Source organism: Symphalangus syndactylus, chromosome 7, assembly GCF_028878055.3.
Source record: "Symphalangus syndactylus isolate Jambi chromosome 7, NHGRI_mSymSyn1-v2.1_pri, whole genome shotgun sequence".
Lineage (NCBI taxonomy): Eukaryota > Metazoa > Chordata > Mammalia > Primates > Hylobatidae > Symphalangus > Symphalangus syndactylus.
In genome coordinates, this window is record NC_072429.2 from 91,426,559 (window position 1) to 91,446,056 (window position 19,498).

Sequence of the window (19,498 nt, forward strand, 5' to 3'; positions counted from 1 at the left end):
AAGATAAAAACTTGTTTTAGAGAACACAAAATTTAAAGTAAAGAAAATAAACCTTTTGGAAGCATTTGGAAACAGATGCATAAGTAAATAAGTATATGTAAGATCCCATTAACAGGTAAAGTTAACTTTGTCTTCCTAAGAGTAACAGCTCATTATAAACGTATTTTATTATGGATACATTAAGCATTCAAAACATAAGTGAGAAATATCCCCAAGTTTCCTTTAAGTAAAAGACTAAAGAAGAAATCTATAAATACTTAACTTTTAGCCGTACCCTGAATTCATTAGAAAAATATGTATTTAACTTTTATTTCCTCTTAATAGAGAACAAAATTAATATGGCTAGATAGAAGTTATAGGATAGCTACATTTAGATACTAGTTTCAATAATCTCTTCCACATTTCATAGCCAAAAATGTGTGAAACTGAGTTAGTGTCACAAAATTTCCTTTGTGTATCATCTAGTGACTCCGGCAAAGAGTAACAAGAGTGGATTACACAGCCTGGGGAGAATATAGGTTTAACAACAAGAACAAGAATAGTAAAAGCATTCATTACAATGATATACTTTTTGTTAGCCAACTCTTAACTAGGAACTGAGTCAAAATGAGCCTCAAACATAACAATATAATATGTTATTCTCAGGAGGAGTTAATACATGATTGTATAACCTCTCTGGCTATTTTATATTCTTATTTTGCTTTATTTTCATCTTTTCCCCTTCCTTTCGATGACCAGTTCCTTTACAAAACTCATCGCTACATTCCCTTCATCTAAATAATACAAATTCTAACTTTAATTTCCACACCTTCTTCACATTGAAATAAATTGAAAAGCAGTTGGTCTAAACTCAAGTATATCATAAAAATTTAATGTGCAATATATCTTAATGTGTCTGCTAATGATTCAAAAGTAACTTTAAAATTTCATACAGAGTTTTAGAACTAGAAATGGTAGTCAAATGAGAGTCAAATGGATGGGCGTAGTGAAGAAACACTATATTTGTGTCCATTAGACACATAAAAGTGTTTGTTTGGCTGGAAAGCAAGGTATTTTGTTTTTAAAGGATTGTATTCTCTTTCCTTAAATGCTATTGTATAGCAATAACTCTGGATCAATGAGCATGCAGAAGCTTAATAAATATTATTTGATGATGGGGTCTGATGATCTAGAAATGAGCCAATTGTCATAATATGAATCAAATGATCTAAATTTCAATAATGGAATGAACAAAATACATGAGAAAAATGTTACTCTGACCCATTTTAAATTAGCAATATTTAATTTTGATGAAAAAAATCTGGACAAATGTCCACTCTAATTTCACATCTCTACAGTCAAACTATTCATGTCATTATTCCTGCTGAGCTATAAACAGTTCAGAACAATGAAAATGGTGACACATCAAAGGCCTCCGGTCAGGGTTACCAAGCAAGTTTCTAACTGGAATTCTAAAAGATATTTGAAGATTGTAGATTTATCACAAAGTAACTTCTTGTTTTATCCTATATATGCCCTATAATAATCTCTTGATGCTATGGTGGGGGGTGGGGGGTGAGCAGCGGGAATAAACAGATGCAAGAGGATAATCTTTTTTTTTTATTATTATACTTTAGGTTTTAGGGTACATGTGCACAATGTGCAGGTTTGTTACATATGTATCCATGTGCCATGTTGTTTTGCTGCACCCATTAACTCGTCATTTAGCATGAGGTATATTTCCTAATGCTGTCCCTCCCCCCTACCCCCACCCCACAACAGTCCCCGGAGTGTGATGTTCCCCTTCCTGTGTCCATGAGTTCTCATTGTTCAGTTCCCACCTATGAGTGAGAACATACGGTGTTTGGTTTTTTGTCCTTGTGATAGTTTACTGAGAATGCTGTTTTCCAGTTTCATCCATGTCCCTACAAAAGACATGAACTCATCATTTTTTATGGCCGCATAGTATTCCATGGTGTATATGTGCAAGATTTTCTTAATCCAGTCTATCGTTGTTGGACATTTGGGTTGGTTCCAAGTCTTTGCTATTGTGAATAGTGCCGCAATAAACATACATGTGCATGTGTCTTTATAGCAGCATGATTTATAGTCCTTTGGGTATATACCCAGTAATGGGATGGCTGGGTCAAATGGTATTTCTAGTTCTAGATCCTTGAGGAATCGCCACACTGACTTCCACAATGGTTGAACTAGTTTACAGTCCCACCAACAGTGTAAAAGTGTTCCTATTACTCCACATCCTCTCCAGCACCTGTTGTTTCCTGACTTTTTAATGATGGCCATTCTAACTGGTGTGAGATGGTATCTCACTGTGGTTTTGATTTGCATTTCTCTGATGGCCAGTGATGATGAGCATTTTTTCATGTGTTTTTTGGCTGCATAAATGTCTTCTTTTGAGAAGTGTCTGTTCATGTCCTTCATCCACTTTTTGATGGGGTTGTTTGTTTTTTTCTTGTAAATTTGTTTGAGTTCATTGTAGATTCTGGTTATTAGCCCTATGTCAGAGGAGTAGGTTGCAAAAATTTTCTCCCATTCTGTAGGTTGCCTATGACTCTGATGGTAGTTTCTTTTGCTGTGCAGAAGCTCTTTAGTTTAATTAGATCCCATTTGTCAATTTTGGCTTTTGTTGCCATTGCTTTTGGTGTTTTAGACATGAAGTCCTTGCCCATGCCTATGTCCTGAATGGTATTGCCTAGGTTTTCTTGTAGGATTTTAATGGTTTTAGGTCTAACATATAAGTCTTTAATCCATCTTGAATTAATTTTTGTATAAGGTGTAAGGAAGGGATCCAGTTTTAGCTTTCTACATATGGCTAGCCAGTTTTCCCAGCACCATTTATTAAATAGGGAATCCTTTCCCCATTTCTTGTTTTTCTCAGATTTGTCAAAGATCAGATAGTTGTAGATACCTGGCATCATTTCTGAGGGCTCTGTTCTGTTCCATTGATCTATGTCTCTGTTGTGGTACCAGTACCATGCTGTTTTGGTTACTGTAGCCTTGTAGTATAGTTTGAAGTCAGGTAGCTTGATGCCTCCAGCTTTGTTCTTTTGGCTTAGGATTGACTTGGCGATAAGGGCTCTTTTTTGGTTCCATATGAACTTTAAAGTAGTTTTTTCCAATTCTGTGAAGAAAGTCATTGGTAGCTTGATGGGGATGGCATTGAATCTATAAATTACCTTGGGCAGTATGGCCATTTTTACGATATTGATTCTTCCAACCCATGAGCATGGAATGTTCTTCCATTTGTTTGTATCCTCTTTTATTTCATTGAGCAGTGGTTTGTAGTTCTCCATGAAGAGGTCCTTCACATCCCTTGTAAGTTGGATTCCTAGGTATTTTATTCTCTTCGAAGCAATTGTGAATGGGAGTTCACTCATGATTTGGCTCTCTGTTTGTCTGTGATTGGTGTACAAGAATGCTTGTGATTTTTGTACATTGATTTTGTATCCTGAGACTTTGCTGAAGTTGCTAATCAGCTTAAGGAGATTTTGGGCTGAGACAATGGGGACCAAACCTACGTCTGATTGGTGTTCCTGAAAATGACGGGGAGAATGGAACCAAGTTAGAAAACACTCTCCAAGATATTATCCGGGAGAACTTCCCCAATCTAGCAAGGCAGGCCAACATTCAGATTCAGGAAATACAGAGAACGCCACAAAGATACTCCTCGAGAAGAGCAACTCCAAGACACATAATTGTCAGATTCACCAAAGTTGAAATGAAGGAAAAAATGTTAAGCGCAGCCAGAGAGAAAGGTCGGGTTACCCACAAAGGGAAGCCCATCAGACTAACAGCTGATCTCTCAGCAGAAACTCTACAAGCCAGAAGAGAGTGGGGGCCGATATTCAACATTCTTAAAGAAAAGAATTTTCAACCCAGAATTTCATATCCAGCCAAATTAAGCTTCGTAAGTGAAGGAGAAATGAAATACTTTACAGACAAGCAAACGCTGAGTGATTTTGTCACCACCAGGCCTGCCCTAAAAGAGCTCCTGAAGGAAACACTAAACATGGAAAGGAACAACCAGTACCAGCCACTGCAAAAACATGACAAATTGTAAAGACCATCGAGGCTAGGAAGAAACTGCATCAACTAACAAGCAAAATAACCAACTAACATCATAATGACAGGATCAGATTCACACATAACAATATTAACTTTAAATGTAAATGGGCTAAATGCTCCAATTAAAAGACACAGACTGGCAAACTGGATAAGGAGCCAGGACCCATCAGTGTGCTGTATTCAGGAAACCCATCTCACGTGCAGAGACACACAGAGACTCAAAATAAAGGGATGGAGGAAGATCTACCAAGCAAATGGAAAACAAAAAATGGCAGGGGTTGCAATCCTAGTCTCTGATAAAATAGACTTTAAACCAACAAAGATCAAAAGAGACAAAGAAGGCCATTACATAATGGTAAAGGGATCAATTCAACAAGAAGAGCTAACTATCCTAAATATATATGCACCCAACACAGGAGCACCCAGATTCATAAAGCAAGTCCTGAGTGACCTACAAAGGGACTTAAACTCCCACACAATAATAATGGGAGATTTTAACACCCCACTGCCAACATTAGACAGATCAACGAGACAGAAAGTTAACAAGGATATCCAGGAATTGAACTCAGCTCTGCACAAAGTGGACCTAATAGAAATCTACAGAACTCTCCACCCCAAATCAGCAGAATATACATTTTTTTCAGCACCACACCACACCTATTCCAAAATTGACCACATAGTTGGAAGTAAAGCTCTCCTCAGCAAATGTAAAAGAACAGAAATTACAGCAAACTGTCTCTCAGACCACAGTGCAATCAAACTAGAACTCAGGATTAAGAAACTCACTCAAAAACCGCTCAACTACATGGAAACTGAACAACCTGCTCCTGAATGACTATTGGGTACATAATGAAATGAAGGCAGAAATAAAGATGTTCTTTGAAACCAACGAGAACAAACACACAACATAGCAGAATCTCTGGGACACATTCAAAGCAGTGTGTAGAGGGAAATTTATAGCACTAAATGCCCACAAGAGAAAGCAGGAAAGATCCAAAATTGACACCCTAACATCACAATTAAAAGAACTAGACAAGCAAGAGCAAACACATTCAAAAGCTAGCAGAAGGCTAGAAATAACTAAAATCGGAGCAGAACTGAAGGAAATAGAGACACAAAAAACCCTTCAAAAAATTAATGAATCCAGGAGCTGGTTTTTTGAAAAGATCAACAAAATTGATAGACCGCTAGCAAGACTAATAAAGAAGAAAAGAGAGAAGAATCAAACAGATGCAATAAAAAATGACAAAGGGGATATCACCACCGATCCCACAGAAATACAATCTACCATCAGAGAATACTACAAACACCTCTATGCAAATAAACCAGAAAATCTAGAAGAAATGGATAAATTCCTCGACAAATACACCCTCCCAAGACTAAACCAGGAAGAAGTTCAATCTCTGAATAGACCAATAACAGGCTCTGAAATTGTGGCAATAATCAACAGCTTACCAACCAAAAAGAGTCCAGCACCTGATGGATTCACAGCCGAATTCTACCAGAGGTACAAGAAGGAGCTGGTACCATTCCTTCTGAAACTATTCCAATCGATACAAAGAGAGGGAATCCTCCCTAACACGTTTTATGAAGCCAGCCTCGTCCTGATACCAAAGCCTGGCAGAGACATAACCAAAAAAGAGAATTTCAGACCAATATCCTTAATGAGCATTGATGTAAAAATCCTCAATAAAATACTGGCAAACAGAATCCAGCAGCACATCAAAAAGCTTATACACCATGATCAGGTGGGCTTCATCCCTGGGATGCAAGGCTGGTTCAATATATGCAAATCAATAAATGTAATCCAGCATATAAACAGAACCAAAGACAAAAACCACATGATTATCTTAATAGATGCAGAAAAGGCCTTTGACAAAATTCAACAGCCCTTCATGCTAAAAACTCTCAGTAAATTAGGTATTGATGGGACGTATCTCAAAATAATAAGAGCTATCTATGACAAACCCACAGCCAATATCATACTGAATGGGCAAAAACTGGAAGCATTCCCTTTGAAAACTGGCACAAGACAGGGATGCCCTCTCTCACCGCTCCTATTCAACATAGTGCTGGAAGTTCTGGCCAGAACAATCAGGCAGGAGAAGGAAATAAAGGGTATTCAATTAGGAAAAGAGGAAGTCAAATTGAGGATAATCTTAATTCATACTTTTTTATACAGATACGAAATATTTTGGATAATGTATCTGTCATAAAACACACTCAAATATCTAAGAGTCAATACTAAAATGAGAATTTTTCACTGTACTTCAACTGCCATATAATCATTGGTTAAATAATGTATTCTATTTCAATTCAACTCTCATATTCTTAGAGAATAATACTTCCAGATTTGTATTCAAGTTGATATTAACATTTGAAACTGTATTTATAATAAAAAGACAATATTAAAAGTTATTGTATACCTGGTACTTTTCCAAGCAGTGCATCTGTCATAAATTTAGCATTCTCCTTGTCGACTATGATATCCAAAAGTGTATATTGCAAAATGTGGTTTTAGTTTACTAAGTGAAAACATTTACAGGAGTGTCTGCTAAGTTCTTTATAACTAAAGCCAGATCATTCCATTGTACCCAAAGAGGTTTTCAACATTTAAATATTTATGGCTTCAAGAGAGATACCTATGCCCACATGATTGTAAAAAATATAAAATATAGAAGTCCCTGACTTCTGAGTACTTACACCTAGTGGAAAAAAAAAAAAAACACAGTTACATAATCTAGATTTTATATGTAGACTGTTTCTTGAACACAACTGATTCTGATTTTGGTTGTATCAGTGATGCAATAACCAAAGTAGCTATTTGACAGTTGCTCATTAAATCGTATGTGGAGAGAAAAACTTGGTAATTCAAGCCTATGAAGCCAGTCTGGGGCCTCAATAAAGTCCAACGTCTGAGCCTCCTTAGGAACAGGTTCTACTGCATTTTTCTGTGTATGAACTACCCTATTAGTTCTTTATGTGTTTCAGAATTTTAAATTGAAAATCAAACATATTTGATAATGTAATGTGGAAACTGTGCAAACTAGATCGCCCCTGAGGTTTGTTGTTACTGTTATTTGCTCTTTGTTGTTGTTGTTAGAATCCCTTTGTTTAGTAACTTTACTGAACTAATTCTATAGAGACTGTATTCAATAGTATACGGTCACTGAAGTCTCTGCACATTTACCTTAGTGGTCATCTGCTGTGGTTTAATGTGTCCCCCAAAATTCATGTTGGAAACTTAATTTCCAGTGCAACAGTTTTGAGAGGTGGGATCTGTAAGAGGAGAGTGGATCATGAGGACTTTGCCCTCATGAATAAATTAATGCCATTATTGTGAGAGTGGGTTAGTTATCATGGAAGTTAGTTCATAATACAAAGATAAATTCAGCTTACTTCCTCATTCTCTCTTGTGCATGCTCTTTTGCCCTTCTGCCTTCGACCATGGGATAATGCATTCACAAGGCGCTTGCCAGATGCAGGCCCCTCAAGCTTAGACTCCCCAAGTCTCCACAATTGTAAGAAATAAATATCTGTTCTTTACACATTTGCTAATAGCAGTTTTGTTATAGCAGTTTTGTTATAGCAGCACCAAATAGACTAAGACAGAAAACTGGTACCATGAAGTAGGGATGCTGCTATAAACAAACACCTGGAAACGTGGAAGTGGCTTTGGAAATGTGCAATAGGGAGGGGCTGGATGAATTTGAAAGAGCAGGCTAGAAAAACCCTGTATTGCTATGAAGGAAGCATTAAAGGTGATTCTGGGGGTGCTCAGAAGAAATGGTGAGCGTAAAGAAAGTCTGAATCTTCTTAGGGATTATTTAAGTGGTCATAATCAGAATGTTCACAGAAACATGAAAAGTAAAGGCCATTTCGATGAGGTCTCAGATGGAAATGGGAGACATCTTATTGGGACCTGGGGTAAAGGCTATCCTTGTTATAAATTGGCAAAGAACATGGCTGAATTGCTTCCACGTCAAATACTTTATATGGAAGACAGAATGCACGAGCAATGGACTAAAGCATCTGCCAGAATAAATTTCTAAGCAAATTACTGAAGGAGTTGTATGACTGCCTTTGACCTCATATAGTGAGATGTGCAAAAAAAGGAATGATTAAAAGGTAAAATTTACAATTAAAAGAGAAACAGGAGGAAAAGATTTATAAAACTCTCAGCCTGGCCATGTAAAGAATAAAAAAAAGTGTGCTGAGGAGAGAATACTAAAGGTGTGACCAAGCAACCCTTTGCTAAAGAGATTACTAGGGAGAGAAGGGGACCAGGTGCTATTCATCAGGACAATGAGAGAAAGACCTCAAAGGCATTTTAGAGATCTCTGAGAATGCCCCTCCTAAAATAGATCCAGAAGATCTTAAGGGCAAGGTCTCCAGAGAGGCTTCCAGGGGACCTCTGTATTCACCACCTGGAGTTGCCTTGGGACTCTGTTTCTCACATTCCAGCGCAGCACCCCTCAGCCATGCCAGCTGTGGCTTAAGCGGGCCCAGGTGAGGTTTGTGCTGCAGCTCCAGCAGGCAAAAGGGATAAGTCTTAGCAGGATTCATGCAGTGCTGATTCTGCAGACTTGCTGATTTCATGAGCTGTGGGGCCATGGAGGCCTCCAACTAGACTTCAAAAGATGTTCTTGGACAGCCTGGGGACCCAGGCAGAAACTTGTTGCAGGGATGAAGCCACTGCAGAGAGCCCTGACTAGGGCAATGCCTAGTGAAGCCACAGGAGAAAAGCCACCTCAGAGACTCAAGAATTGTAGAGCTACCAGTGTGCAATTACAGTCTGGGAAAGAACTAGGCAAGACACTCCAACCTGTGAGAGCTGCTGGGTGGTTTGAGCCCAGTAAAGCCATATGAGGAGGGTTGCCTGAGGCCTTGGGGGCCCAATGCCTGCCCCAATGTGACCAGGATATGGGACATGGAGTCAAAGGATATTATGTCCAGCTTTAAGATTTAATGTTGTTTTCCCTGATGGGTTTTGGACTTGCTTGGAATCTGTTACTCCTTTTTTCTTGCCTAATTCTCCCTTTTGGAATGGGAACGTCTGTGGTATCCTTGTGCCAACATTGCACTTTTTTTTTTAGATGTTGTTTCATTCCTGTCTCCCAGGCTGGAGTGCAATGGCACAATCCTGGCTCACTGCAACCTCTGCCTCCCAGGTTCAAGTGATTCTCCTGCCTCAGCCTCCCGAGTAGCTGGGATTACAGGCATGCACCACCACACCTGGCTAATTTTTGTATTTTTAGTAGAGATGGGGTTTCGCCATACCGGCCAGGCTGGTCTTGAACTCCTGACCTCAGGTGATCCACCCACCTCGGCATCCCAAAGTGCTGGGATTACAGGCATGAGCCACCACGCCCGGCCCCAGCATTGTACTTTGGAAGTAGATAATTTGATTAATTCTACAGGCTCGCAGATGGAGAGGAATTTGCCTCGAGACAAATGATGCCTTGAGTCTTACCCACATCTGATTTTAAATGAGACTTTGGATTTTGAAATTTTGAGTCGATACTGGAAGGAGGTAAGACTTTTCGGACTACTGGGATGGAATGAATGTATTTTGCATTGTAAGAAGGAATGAACTTTGAAGGCCAGGGCTAGAATGCTATAATTTGAATGTGTCCTGAAAAGTTCAGGTTTTGGAAACTTAATTTCCAATTCAACAACATTGAGAGGTGGGATCTTTAAGAGATTATTAGGTCATAAGGGCTCTGCCCTCATGAATGAATTAGTTATCACAGGAGTGAGCTCATGATAAAAGAATGAGCTTGGTCCCTTTCCTCTTGCTCTCTTGTATGTGCTCTTTTGTCCTTTATTCTTCCCCATTAGGATGATGCGTTGACCTTTCCAGACTCCAGAACTTTAAAAAGTAGATTTCTTTTCTTTATAAATTACCCAGTCTCAGGTATTCTGTTATAGCAGCACAAAATGGACTAAGACATCATGTAATGACTGGACAGATATTTCCTTAAATGCTTTGAACCACTAAGTCTCTTAATTTTGCTGAGGAGCTGTGTGACTATTTGTGGGTGTGTCTGTATATGTGCATGCGGGTATATGTGTATGTTTTTGTGTTGGGGTACATCTCCATGCTACAATAGAAGTTTATAGTTATGCCTTAGCCTTCACTTCTGCTTGTGAAGAGCCTTAAGTCCACCAAGAGGTAAGAGATTATAGGCTCCTCACATCTTTAATGGGCATGATATAGCCCTGCTGATGCACATGACCTTCTAGATTCTCAGGAATCTGTCAGACCTTTTAAAAAATTCTATGGGCATGTTATTCCCCTGTTTTTGCTTTTAAGTTCTTTGATCAGTCTCATGTTTAACCCCAACTAGTAATGATGCTTCAGGCAGCTACAACGTTAAACACTTGTTGTTTGTTGTTTTTGTCAAATGCCACAGAGAAAGGGCTCTTCACACAGAATTAGCTCTAAGTAAAGTCAAATAAAGACAAGTTTTGAGAAAGGGGCTTTTCAGTGAGTTTCCAGACTGGTCAAATTGTGACAAGTCTTGAGGATGGGGGCTTTGCATATCTCCAAATGCATTTTGCCTTCTCCAGTGGCTACTACACTAACGTTTTCCGTAACTACTGTAGTTGCAAGGCTGAAGAAAAGAAGATGGCATTAAGACAAGTTAAAGATTGCAGATATTACTGAGATTCACCTGTTTTTCTTGAATAAACACTCCTTAGATGGTTTTAAGATTTTAGTTAATTTTCAGGTTTCTGGAAAACATTGATTTTCATAGTTTTCACCAGTGTTCTCATTGGCTTTATATAAAAGCAGATTTTCAGAGGATTTTACTTTCCATTCAAGAAGTACTTCTCCTCCATAGCTTTACTTTTACTATCATCACATTTAAAGTTAGTATGTTGGATTTTTACATTAATTTTCATTCATTTACAATTTTTATAACCATAAAATAGGATACAATGGCTGAGTCAAACAGAGGTTGCTGCGTAAAAGCTCAGTGTTGGCAATCTATCAGTTATTTCAGGCTGAATGTTTCAAATTCTTTTTTTGTTTTTTACTTAATTTTTGCAGGTACATAATAGGTATATATATATATTTATGGGGGTACATGAGCTATTTTGATACAGGCATATAATGCATGATAATCACATCAGGGTAAATGGGGTATCCATCTCCTCCAGAATTTTCCTTTCTTTGTGTTACAAACAATCCGATTATACTACTTTTTTTTTTTTTTTTTTCCAGAGTCTCACTCTGTCATCAGGCCGGAGTGCAGTGGCACAATCTCGTCTCATTGCAACCTCTGACTCCTGGGTTCAAGTGATTCTCCTGCCTCAGCATCCCGAGTAGCTGGGTTTACAGGCACATGCCACCATGGCCAACTAGTTTTTGTATTTTTAGTAGAGATGGGGTTTCACCATGTTAGCCAGGATGGTCTCAATCTCTTGACCTCGTGATCCACCCACCTTAGCCTCCCAAATCACGCCTGGGATTACAGGCATGAGCCACTGCACTCGGCCTTTTTCATTATTTTTAAATGTACAATAAGTTTTATCAAATACTAGATCTTATTGATTCTTACTATGTTTTTGTACCCATTAACCATTCCCACTCCTTCCACCCCCTCCCCACTACTCTTCCCAGTCTCTGGTAACCATCCTTTTATTCTCTATTTCCATGAGTTCAATTGTTTAAATTTTTTTAGCTCTCACAAATAAGTGAGAAGATGCCAACTTTTTCTTTCTGTACCTGGCTTATTTCACTTGACCTAATGACCTCCAGTTACATCCATGTTGCTGCATATGACAGGATCTCATTCTTTTTTCATGGATGAACAGTACTTCATTGTGTATAAGTAACACATGTTCTACAGCCATTCATCTATTGATGGACACTTAGGTTGCTTCTAAATCTTGGCTACTGTGAATAGTGCTGCAATAAACGTAGGAGTGTAGATATCTTTTCGGTATCCTGATTTCCTTTCTTTTGCGTATATACTTAGCAGTAGGGTTGCTGGATCATCTGGTAGCTCTATTTTTAGGTTTTTGGGGGAACCTCCAAACCGTTTTCAATAGTGGTTGTACTAATTTACATTCCCACCAACAGTGTATGAGGGTTTCCTTTCCTCCACATCCTCACCAGCATTCGTTCTTGCACCTTTTGGATAAAAGCCATTTTAACTGAGGTTAGATGATATTTCATTGTATTTTTGATTTGCATTTCTCTAATGATTACTGATTTTGAGCACCTTTTCATACACCTGTTTGCTACTTGTATGCTCCTTTTGAGAAATGCCTATTCAGATCTTTTGCCCATTCAAAACTCAGATTATTAAGTCTTTTCCTGTTGGGTTGTTTGAGCTCTTTATGTATTCCAGTTATTAATCCTTTGTTAGATAGTTTGTAAATATTTTCTCCCATTCTGTGGGTTGTCCCTTTCACTTTATTGATGGTTTCCTTTGCTGTTCAGAAGCTTTAATATGATGTAATCCCACTTCTCCATTTTTGCTTTGGTTGTCTGAGCTTGTGAACTAGGATTCAAGAAATCTTTACCCAATCCAATTTCCTGGAGAGTTTCCCCAATGATTTCCTTTAGTAGTTTCATAGTTTGAGGTTTAAGTCTTTAATGCATTTTGATTTGATTTTTGTATATGGTAAAAGATAGGGTTCTAGTTGCAGTCTTCTGAATATAGACATCCAGTTTCCACAGCACCATTTTTTGAAGAGACTGTCCATACCTTAATGTATGTTCTTAGCACCTTTGTCAAAAATGAGCTCACTGTAGATGTAAGAATTTGTTTCTGAGTTCTCTATTCTGTTCCATTGGTGTATGTGTCTGGTTTTATGTGAGTACCGTGCTGTTTTGGTTACTACAGTTCTGCAGTATAATTTGAAGTCAGTTAATGTGATTCTTCCAGTTTTGTTCTTTTTGCTCAGGATGGCTTTGGCAATTCTGAGGCTTTTTTGGTTTGATATAAATGTTAGGATTATTTTTTCTATTTCTGTAAAGAATTTCATTGGTATTTTGATAGAGATTGCATTGAATTTGTAGTTTGCTTTGCGTAGTATAAACAATTTAGTGGTATTGATTTTTACAATCCATGAACATGGAATATTTTCCCATTTTTTGGTGTTCTCTTCAAATTTTTATCATTGTTTTATAGTTTTCACTATAGAAATCTTTAACTTATTTGCTTAAGTTTATTCCTAGGTATTTTGTTTTATTTGCAGCTATTGCAAATGGGATTACTTTCTCGATTTTTTTTTCAGACTCTTTGCTATTGTCATATGGAAATTCTACTGATTTTTGTATGTTGATTTTGTACAAAAATCACCTCCAGCAACTATACTGAAATTGCTTATTAGTTTTAATAGTTTCTCATAAAGTCTTGTTTTTTCCAAATATAAGACCATATCATCTGCAAACAAGAATAATTTGATTTCTTCCTTTCCAATTTGGATGTCCTTTCTTTCTTTCTTTTGTCTGATTGCTCTAGCTATGACTTCCAGTGCCATGTTGAATAACAGGGGTGGAAAGTGAGCAGTCTTGTCTTGTTCCAGATCTTAGAGAAAGGGCTTTCACTTTTTCCCCATTCAGTATGATACTAGCTGTGGGTCTGTCATATATGGCTTTTATTATGTTGAGGTATGTTCTTTCTATACACAGTTTTTTTGAGGGGTTTTTATCATGAAGGATGTTAAATTTTATCAAATGCTTTTTCACCATTAGTTGAAATGATCATAGGGTTTTTGTCCTTCATTCTATTGATATGATGTATCACATTGTTTGATTTGCGTATGCTGAATCATCCTTGCACCCCTGAGATAAATCCCACTTGCTCATGAGGAATAATATTTAAATGTGTTGTTGGACTTTGGTTTACCAGAATTTGGTTGAGGATTTTTGCATCAATGTTCATCAGGAGTGGCCTGTAGTTTTCTTTTTTTTTAACATATTCTTGTCTGTTTTTGGTATTACAGTAATACTGGCCTTGTAAAATGAGTTTGAAAGTATTCCTCTCTTCCCTATTTTTTGGAAGTTTGAGTAGGATTGGTATTATTTCTTCTTCAAATGTTTGGTAGAATCTAGCCGTGAAGCCATTGGGTTCTGGGCTTTTCCTTGTTGAAAGATGTGTTATGGATTTGATCTCATTATTTGTTACTGTTCTGTTCAGTTTTTGGATTTCTTCATGGTTCAACCTTAGTGAGTTGTATGAGTCTAGGAATTTACCCATTTCCTCTAGGTTAACTAATTTATTGGCATTCAGTTACCCAAAGTAGCTTGTATTTTTTATTTCTGAAATATCACTTATAATGCCTCCTTTTTCATCTCTGATGACGTGCACCCCAAGTCCACTGGTTCTGAGCCCAGCAGAGTACCAGGACTTGCCAAGGAATTTTAGTCCTTGTGGCCTAGACTGCCTTTCACGTTTATCTAGGATCCCAGAGTCTTTTAGTCCATGGTGATGGGGCTTGCTGAAACTCAGGTTCGGACCATCATAATAGAAGACTTTCCCCTGGCTAGGACTAGTCTAAATGCTCCCTCTGTGGGCACCAGCTAAGTTCTTCCCTGTGTGGCTTTCCACTGTGACAGGGCAGCACTGAGTTCCAATTCAAATTCCCACAATCACTGCACTCTCCCTCATGCAAGTGCACAGATTCTCTCTTAACACCACATGGCCAATGAAGAAGTACGGGAAAGGGGTGGTGTAGGTGACTCAGATTGTCTTTCAAATCCTCTTCAGTGCCTCTTTCCTTAATACGATGTTAAAGCCAGGTACCGGTTCACCTGTTTATTGCTTCTTATGAAGGTGCTTTTTTTGTGTGAATAGTTGTTCAGTTTGGTGTTCCTGTGGGGGAATGATCACTAGAGGATTCTGTTCAGCCATTTTGCTCATGAGGTTAATTTCTTATATATAGCCTATATTTAAGTAATTTTATAAAATTTCAATGTGAAAATCTGTCCTTTAATTAGTATGTTTAGGTGTTTACATTTAATAAAACTATTGATATGTTTTCATTAAGGTCTAACATTTTTTATTTGTTTCTCTTTGTTCCTTTTGATTTTTATTGCTCTTTCATTTTCCTTCTTATTGTATTACTTGAACACTTTTTAGTATTCAATTTAAATTATGTATTGTGATTTTGACTCTAGATTAATGTTTTAATGGTTTCCCTAGAAATTATAAAATATATACCTAACTTTCCAGACTAACTCAAATCAATTTTTATTCAATTTCCTATTTTTAAATATATTCTAAATTATGTTTAAAATTTTAACATTTTAAAAACTTTAGTAATCCAATACATTTTACATTTTAATGTAATGGAAATAAGAAGTGTATTTATTTTTAGTGTTGGCTTTGCTAATTATTGTTTATATCATTTGACTTTGCTGTGCTCATTTAAGAGCAGCTTTGACATTTGTCATTGGTTATGGAAGTTTTATTCAGACAGTAGATTTTTTAAATAATTCAGGCACTTAAATGTCTACATATAAAGAATTATACAAGTGAATATACTATTGTAGCACAGATGTTTTTGATCATTAAATGCCAGGCAAGACATTGGTGTCCCTGCTTGATGCATGTTCTTATTATAGCCTAATAGTTTTGCAATACAATGTGAAAGGTACATGCATAGTTAGGAGGATTATTATACTCTGGTTGCTGACATTTTATATTAATAATAAAAACTGCAGGCTATATGTGCCTGTGATTCTGTTGCAGAGTAAAATTTCCTATTACTCTTTTCTCATGTTGTGATCAGTTTAATTGAAGAGTATCCTGAAATTGCTAGATCTGTACTATTAATAAGAGAGTTATCATATTTAACTATTTATTTGTATCAATAATTTTTCTCAATAGTGTGTGATCAAAACAAAGTACAGAAATGAGTATTACGTTCAGGGTGATAACTAATGTGTAAATGAAACAGGTCAAGTGCCTGTTATTGCAAACCTTGTGTAAAAGACAAATAATAAACAAACAAAAATTGTTCAATTTATCAGGTGATAAAAAGCACTAAAAAGAAGAATACAGTTGGCAATGGGCAGACAATGAAAGCGAGATATGTATTGTTTTAGATATGGCTGTCAAAGAAGTCCTCAATAAGATTTTATTTGAGCTTATACTCAAATGAAGTTAGGAAAGAAGCCATGTGGGTAGATGATAGAAGCAATTTCAAATATTAGAAATAGCGAAGTGCAAAGATTCTAAAAACACTAACTCCTAGAAGGAGTTTAGCAGATAAGTTGATAAAAAAAAAAATCAATTCCTAATGGCAGACTCAGTGATCCAGAACAGACCCTATGTTCATTTTCCAATTTTTGAATACATGGGCTCAAATGATAATGGAAATAGACAGGATCTCCAGCATGGTTCCCCAATATGTGATCGAACAGCTATTTTGTTAATGAGTGTGAAGTAGAACTATTACTCCCTTTCTTTGCTAAAATGGTAAAGAAAAGGAAATGTACACTCCTGGGGGAATTTCAGAGGTTGACTATATGATGAAAAACTTTATATGTGCAGTCACCCTGATTATTTTCACTGGCCTGTTTATTTCCTCACTGTGATTAATTATATCATGGAAACCAACTAAGTACTACTGAAAATTTAAAATTAGAGTAGAATTTTCTTACCGTAGCAGAATAATGAAGTCCCTAGCACATGGTCGTAACTAGCTAATTAATCAAGCCGATGCATTTTTCTCAGGCCTGATCACAGATACTGCAAGAGGCTGTCTGTCCTTACTGGAAAGGACAGCAGTGTACTTACAGTCCTACTGCAGGAGGAGATAAACTCCACATCTCAGTGTTAAAAATATGATTCCCAGAGATTTTAGCTGCTTCACAACCCCACAGTATACCACAATGACAATGATATGATGTAAGTCTTGGAGAAGCCATGTAAAGTGTCTGAGACATCTCATTCAGATATATACATAAGAGAGACAATAATAAACATTCTTTTGAAAGAGGTTTGCTACCTAAGTCTAATTTATGGAGGTCTGCATGTTGGAATTGTCTCCCAGAATTAAAGGTTAACTTGCCACACCCTATTTACCATTACCATCACCAGCAAGCATGGTGCATAGGCTCAACTTCTTAAAAAATAAAAACAACACTCACAACTTGATTATGTTACACATCCATACTTATGATACAACACTCTTCTACTAAGTATATGTTGCAGGGAAACTTGTACATGTAAACCGATGAACAGACATGTCTAAAAATATTCATAGAAGCATCGTTCATAATAGCATTCATAGAAAAAAAAACTGAGAATAATCTATAACTGTCCAAAATCAGGAGACTAGAAGAAAAATACCAGTATATAGAAATAATGGAATGCCATAGGAAATGAATGAACTATATCAACAGCCATGAACAAAAATAAAACTCTAAAACATGACGTTCAGTAGAAGCAAATTTTATAACAATATATACAACATGATTTTATTTATATAAAGATCATCTATATAAACTGACAAAACTGAATGATAGATTACTGGCACAAATTTAAGTGGCAAATACTTAAAGAGAATTAATACAAAATTAATATTGTGGTTATCCCTCGGAAACTTGGAGGGCATTGCAATTGCGATGGAGTATATAAGAGGCTTCTCAGCTACTAGTGTACTTTCAATTTTTAACTTGGATGATGGATACATGGTTGTTCATGTTCTTGTGTTTTAAACCTATAGTACTTATTTTATCTATGTAGGGGACCTGAAAAGTTCCTAGAGTTGAGTAGAGCATGGGACAATAAAAGGTTCTCCAGTAGATTGCTGTGACAGATACTCTATCTCTTGGGGTCTATGACATGGTAGATTCAATGGAATCTAAAGTACTGTTAGCTAACTGAGTCACAGAAGCATCCCTTAAGCAGGTATGAATAAAAGTGTCAGTCTCTAGGGTTTTGGAACAGTGCCATACCTCCCTTCAGTAAGTAGCATCTGCTAAGAAACAACTCCCGATTTCTACCAAATGGATGGAGAACTGACTACCTTGTCATGAGACTCAGGGATCATCTGGCCTGAGCTACCAGTCATGAACTGGAGGTTATCTGGTTCAATAAACTATAAGATTAGGTATTTTAGCATAAAACGTTTGTACATAGATCTTTATCATATTCTCACACCAGCTAGAAATAGACTGCTATGGTATTAGAGCTATCGTTGAAGATGAACCCAAAGGACAATGAAAAAGGGAAATTGTCCCAGTGGCCAAAATTTGAGTAGTATATTTTGTTCAGTTAACCTGGAAACAGAGGTAACCTAAGAAAAGATACAATACTAGTTGTCCTGAATTGAAAGCTGAGCCAGCCACCTAGGCAGTTTGAATTCTACATACCTATAGGCAAACTAGTAAAATGGGCAATCATAGTGTTGGCTGAGGTAATTTATGCTGATTATCAAGGTCCGTTGAAATGGTTTGTTAATACATAGTGCATGCCAAAAGGAATATAGGAAGAGGTAAGGAAATTCCTGAGACAACTCAAGTACTACTTTGACCAATGATAAAATTTAATACAATTTTTAAATTTTTAAAGGCAAAGACCCTCAGCAAACTAAGGTTCTTGAATTAAGAAGGGAAGTCGTAAGTTACAACTACTATGACCAACTAGAGAACTGAGATTGATAGCCTGAACCTATATTTCTTTGCTTGCTCCTAGAATGTAACACTCATCTTCCCCATACAAACAATTTCCCTTTAAAGTCACCATTATCAAAATTTTAAAAACATTTCTTCCTCTTCCTTTAGGCCAAATCACAATAGAATAAAAGGAAGACTACTAACGCGGGTGAAACCTCGTCTCTACGAAAAAAAAAAAAAAAAAAAATTAGCTGGGCGTGGTGGCAGGTGCCTGTGGACCCAGCTACTCGGGAGACTGAGGCAGGAGAACGGCGTGAACCTGAGAGGCGGAGCTTGCAGTGAGCTGAGATCGCCCCACTGTACTCCAGCCTGGGAGACAGAGCGAGACTCTGTCTCAAAAAGAAAAAAAAAAATCCTGGACTTAGTGAACAGCAGCTCAAGCTCGATTGGGATATATGTTTGGGTAGCTGTGGGGGATGCTGGAGATATCCTTAGATCATTTTCAGAATTATTTTCATTGTCAATGACAGAAATCCATCTTGAAATAACATGAAAATGGGAGAGAAAGAGATTGAGATTGATTGATTGATTCCAAAAGATAAGGGAAAAGGAAAAGTTTTTGTAGGGATTGACATAAGTTGAAGTTTTCACACTGAAGGGCTTTCTCTTTCTACCATCATTTCTATTTCTTGTTTTTCTCTGGAATCATGGCTATTTCCATCTGTGGCTCACATCCTATAAAACTAAGACCAAAGTGGAATGGATACTTCTGCCTGGGATCATTTTAAACGTCGTTCTCATGCCCTAAAAGATCCTACCTTTGTGAATGGTTTCTTCCAATTACGT

The 19,498-nt window shown here is 37.1% G+C and overlaps 1 protein-coding gene across 11 annotated transcripts in view; it reads right to left on the reverse strand.

Annotated features, from left to right (window-relative positions):
- TRIQK (triple QxxK/R motif containing) overlaps positions 1-19,498 on the reverse strand; it is an 88,489-nt gene that overhangs the window by 8,776 nt on the left and 60,215 nt on the right. The gene's annotated exons all lie outside the window — the stretch shown is intronic.